Below are 5,596 nucleotides of genomic sequence, written 5' to 3'. Positions count from 1 at the left end.
GTGGCTGAGTGGACTGCTCAGTAAGTGGCAGAGGGTGTTTTCCCACAATGAAGATGATCACGGCCGCACAGATGCGGTGTACCATAGTATCCCCACTGGAACAGCAGCTCCGTCAAGGGAGCGTTATCGGCCTGTCCCCCCGAGCCTGTATCCGGAACTGAGGGAACTCCTCAAGTCTATGCTGGAGGGAGGGGTGATTACTGAGAGTGCTAGTCCATGGGCTGCCCCCGTTGTGCTAGTCAGGAAGAAAGACGGCTCATGGCAGTTTTGTGTGGACTATCGGAAGCTAAATGCGGTGACCCACAAAGATGCCTACCCGCTACCGAGGATCGAGGAGTCATTGACGGGGCTAAAGGGGGCAGCCTGGTACTCGATCTTGGACCTGGCCAGTGGTTATTGGCAGGTGGAGGTCCACCCGGATGATCGTGAGAAGACTTCCTTTGCCACGCTCATGGGCCTCTACCAGTTCGAACGAATGCCGTTTGGGCTGTGCAACGCCCCTGCCACTTTTCAGAGACTAATGCAGCGTTGTTTGGGCGAGCAGGTGTATGATTATTTACTGATCTACCTGGATGACGTTATTGTGTATTCTTCTGATTTCCAGAACCATCAGTGCCACCTGGAGAAGGTGTTTGCAAGATTGGAGGCCCATGGGTTGAAGTTGCAGCCGGAGAAGTGCCGGCTGTTCCAGCGGGCAGTCCGCTACCTGGGCCACGTGGTCAGTCAGGATGGGGTAACCACGGACCCTGAGAAGACAGATGCAGTGAGGGAATGGCCACGCCCAATGACTGTGCGGGAGGTGCGGTCGTTCCTAGGGTTTGCGGGGTACTACCGTCGTTTTGTGCCGGGGTTCGCGAGGAAGGCGGCAGCATTACATGGGCTGCTGAAGGGTGTGGGCGCGGCATCCAGGCAGAAGGTGCAGTGGACAGATGAATGCGAGGAGGCATTCCAGGCCCTGAAGAGAGCCCTGTTGGAAGCCCCAGTGCTGGCTTATGCGGATTACACCCTGCCGTTCCGCCTCTACACGGATGCTAGCTTACAGGGACTTGGGGCCGTCCTGACCCAGGTGCAGGGGGGAAGAGAGCGTGTGATCGCTTATGCCAGCAGGAGCTTGCATGCAGCTGAACGGAATGATCAGAACTATAGTGCATTCAAGCTGGAGTTGCTGGCTCTGAAGTGGGCGGTGGTGGAGAAGTTTAAAGATTACTTATGGGGGGCCAAGTTTCAGGTGTTTACAGACCATCGCCCTCTCCTGCACCTGAGGACCGCCAAGCTGGGGGCAGTGGAACAACGGTGGGCTGGCCAGCTGGCCTCATTTGACTATGAGCTGCATCACAAACCAGGACGAGAGCATCAGAATGCGGATGCACTGTCACGGCGTCCTGGGATGACTATGGTGGCCCAGATTGAGACCGTGGATGACTGGGCAGAGCGGCAGGGTCGAGATCCAGCTGTGTCCCAGGTACGTGACTGGGTGCGATTGGGGGTGCGGCCAACTGCGGAGGATAAGGGTACTTTAGTAGGGGTAAGCCGGAGTTTGCTGGAAGCTTGGGACCAATTGAAGGTGGATCGGGGAGTGCTGATGTATCAACTATCAGGGGAAAAGAAAGGCTGGATGGTGGTGGTTCCTGAGGGTGAGCGGCGGCAAGTGTGGCAGGAGTAGCATCGGGCGTTGGGGCATGCCCGGGGGCGAAGGATGGTCCTGGCCCTTAGGGAAAGGTTCCATTGGCCGGGCCTGCGGAGGGACGTGGATAAGTGGCAGCAGGACTGTGAGGAGTGCCTGGTAGGAAGCCGGGGGAAGGGTGGGTCACCACCCTTCGGTGGCCTACAGACTAGTTACCCCTGGGAGGTTCTGGCGGTGGATTATCTGTCATTGGGCCGCCCGGGGGATCCATATCCATATGTGCTAGTGGCCATCGATGTATTCTCAAGGTTTGCCTTTGCAGTGCCTACACGAGATCAGACGGCGGCAACGGCAGTTCGTGTGATCTGAGAGGAAGTGATTCGACACTATGGATGCCCCGAACGGCTGCTGTCTGATCAGGGCCCTGCTTTTGAATCACAGTTGGTGAAAGGACTGTGTGAGGCTTATGGTTGCCGCAAAGTAAGGACCACGCCGTATCACCCACAGGGAAATGGCGCATGTGAACGGTGGAATCAGACGTTGTTGCGCTTGTTAAATACCTTGTCGGCCAGGGAACAGGGCCGTTGGACAGTACACCTGCCGGAGTTGGTGCAGGCTTACAACGGCACCCCTCATAGCAGCACAGGGCTGTCTCCATTCTGGGTTCTGTTCGGTCGACATCCAAGGCTTTCCGTACACCAGCGGTGGGGGGTGTGTGACCTGACTGCGGGAGAGGCTGGTTTGGAGTGGCTGCAGGGCCATCGAAGGCGACTATGGGCGGCCTGCAGATAGGCAGCAAGGGGGACGGAGCAGCGACGGCAGGGAGATAGGCGGTATCAAGATACAAGTGCAACACACTGGCTATTGGCACCAGGAGAACGGGTCCTGATACGAAATTTCCGCCGGCGGGCTGCAGGCAAGGTGGGCCCCTATTGGCAGGCCAGCCCGTGGGTGGTGATGAAGCAGCGGGACCCTGAGACCCCGGTGTTCCAACTACGCCCTGAAGGACGAGATGGTCCGCTCCGGACACTTCACCGTCGTCATTTGCGGCGTTGTCCCCCAGGACGGACGTCGGCGACCCCAGAGGCTGAGGGCAGGGGGGCTGAGGTCGACCCTCGGCCAGTTCCACCTAGCTCTAGAGGTTGGCCCGGCCACAGGGTGGAGCAGCCGGCAACGGGGGTAGAAGATCAGGGGGAGCCAGGGACTGCAGCTGAGGAGGAGGAATCCGCTGTAGCCGAAGTGTTGCCTCGGGTTGAGATCGGAAGCCTCCCTCAGGGTGAGGCTGAAGAGCCCCTACGTCGGTCACAGCGGGTTAACCTTGGGGTGAGGTATAGGTATAGGGTTTAGAGGGGCTCGGGACGAGTCCTTATTTAGCGGGGGGGAGTGTCGTGGTCGGCACGACGGGGAATATTTTGGGGTGATTAGTGGGTTGATTAATTGTTTTGGGAAATTGGTATTTCTGTTTTTTATTTCTTTGATTATTGGGTTTTTGGTTTTAGTATGGTGTATTTTCCCCAGGCAGCGCTATGAACAGTTATGGGGACCTTGTGCTACCCATTGGGTGGCAGTCAATCGGCTGGGATAGGCTGATTGGGGGTGGAAGGTGGGACTTTGTTGTTTAAAGATGGCTGCCCCAGTATGGTGAGGGCCGGCGGGGGGTAAGGTGACCAGGTAGCGTTGGCTACTAGGACGGACTCGCGGCGACTGAGAGGCGAGGGCTGGGGAGGACGCCGGCGCTTCGGCGAGCAGACCATGGACTGAGTGACGGAGCGCGGTGGTGTCAGCAGCAGGAGTGGCGGCGCCGCCGGGAGCCGCCGCTGTGTTTTGCTTGTTGTCTCCAGGTGTAGGTCCCCGTTGGGAGAGAGCCGGAATATTTGGAGGGGAAGCAGACAGACAGCTGCGGCGCTCTCAGGCTGACTCCAGTCCAGCGGAGGCAGCACAGAGGCGAGCGAGCGAGCGGTGCAGCCAAGCTGATTACAACGATGGGGCGTTCATCATAAAGTAGAGGTTGCCAGCGCTGGAAAGGTGCCGAGGGAAGGCGCGGAGAGCAAGAGCCAGCGAATTTGCGGCGGAGTGCTGGATTGTCGGAGGCGGCCGCTTGGATTCTCCGGAATGAGGAGCAAGCGCCCGGAGAGTGCATATCGGTCGGGGTGTGGTGGCGCTGCCTGGGAGGGACTTTCGCCAGATAAGCCGGAATTTATTTATTTATTTTTGTTTTTGTGGTTATTTTTGTGGGCCACACGGGGCAGCGTGTGGGCCCAGGACTGAGTTCGTTTTTGTTTTCTTTTGTTTGTAAAATGTTGTGTATGTGTTTATTCAATAGGTTTATTTGGGGGGAAGTATTGTTTCCTGTCCTTGGGTGAGCTTGTCCTCCTGTAGTGGCCATTCAAGGGATAGCGTGCAGTGTTGTGGGGTGGGGTGTTGTGTGAATCACTTAGTTTTTTTGGTATGAGTGGAATGCTTATCTTGCAGTGGGGGAGTGATTAACACAGGGGGTCTTACCTGTTAGTTGGGGGGGAAGTGGATCAATCTGGGGAAGGAAGGTGTACTTACCTTGGGGCGCCCAAATAAACCTGTGGGAAACTAATAACATTCTTGGTGTCCTGCCTTGTCGGGGTCGTTGCTCCAGGAGATCCGAAGGGGTATTCCTCAGTACAAAAATAACAGTACACGGCGGGTGGGGCCTTTTACCCTGGGTTACCATAGTCACTTGAACAACGAAATTGAAAATGTAACTCGACTAAATGTGAGGCATAAAAAGAGTAATAAATATTAAAGATGTACAAATTGCACTGAATATTGCACTGAATTACAAATTGCACAGAATACTGCATTGTCTATACAGATTGCACTAAATATATAGATTGCACTGTAACCAATGTGTCCTAACTTTTAGAGAGTCTTCTTTGTTAACAACCCCCCCCTTTCTCTTCCAACATTCCTTTGTGGTCCTTATCTGATCTTGGTGGACCGTTACCAAGTTTCTTTGTTTCTACCATGCTATGTTAAAAGAACTGAATTTAGGTGTATCTTATCCATTCTGGAGAAGATGAATTGGCATAAGCCACACCAAACAAAATATGTTGTTTCCAGATGTGCAACTTATATTGATATTACCACAAACTAACGGCCACGCCTATCTATGGATAAGATGTGCTGTTTGTAATATGAATATTTGATGTAATATCCGCACAAAGTGTAACATCTGTTGAGGTGCAACCCAAAGCACCTGTATCCTATACTGATGTGAATCAGTCACATAGATAAAATAATTAATTGTTTAATCAATTAATACAGATGGTATGAGGTATGTACCTGTGAAGCTGGTATGGCATGTTTGGTGTCAAACTGATTGTTAATCACCCCTGATTCCAAATCTGGTCAGTGATTACCATAAAAGTGGATGTATCAAAAGTTATAACAGCTTAATGAAAATCATCAGTAAAGGGAGAATCAGTCGGGCCATAAATCCCAAAAGGACTGATACAGACCCCCTTCCGAAAGCCCGCCAAATGGATGGCCAGCCATTGGGCCAGGAGTCGAATTCCTGGTCATCCCTATTCATGAACTTTAGACCATAAAAACCTGGCGCAGAGAACAAAGGTGCACAGAGAACAACTATCAGCCCTAGGAAAGACCATCAGCCCGGGAGAAGAGAAGCCCACAAGAAGCCCTCCGGTGAAGGCCCAGCTGAACAGAGAACAGCACCCAAGACAAAGCTTCACCAGGAGAGAGAATCCAAAGGGGCTCCACTCCACTGCTCCAAACACCGCGCCTTCCTGAGTGCCATCAGCTCAGCAGCTCTGCCATCAACTGCCAAGACCCCCCCCCCCCCACTCTTCAACCAAGTAAACCAACTTCCTTTCATTCTAACAACTGAAGCTGTTCTGTTAACCTGCTATAAGACTTTAGGGTCGTGTTCCACAAACTGTGCTTGCTTTGCAGAACAGTATTTCCCATTTAAGGTTACTC

Source organism: Paramormyrops kingsleyae, chromosome 2 (assembly GCF_048594095.1).
Source record: "Paramormyrops kingsleyae isolate MSU_618 chromosome 2, PKINGS_0.4, whole genome shotgun sequence".
NCBI classification, from domain to species: domain Eukaryota; kingdom Metazoa; phylum Chordata; class Actinopteri; order Osteoglossiformes; family Mormyridae; genus Paramormyrops; species Paramormyrops kingsleyae.
Note: the sequence above shows the minus strand (reverse complement) of the source record.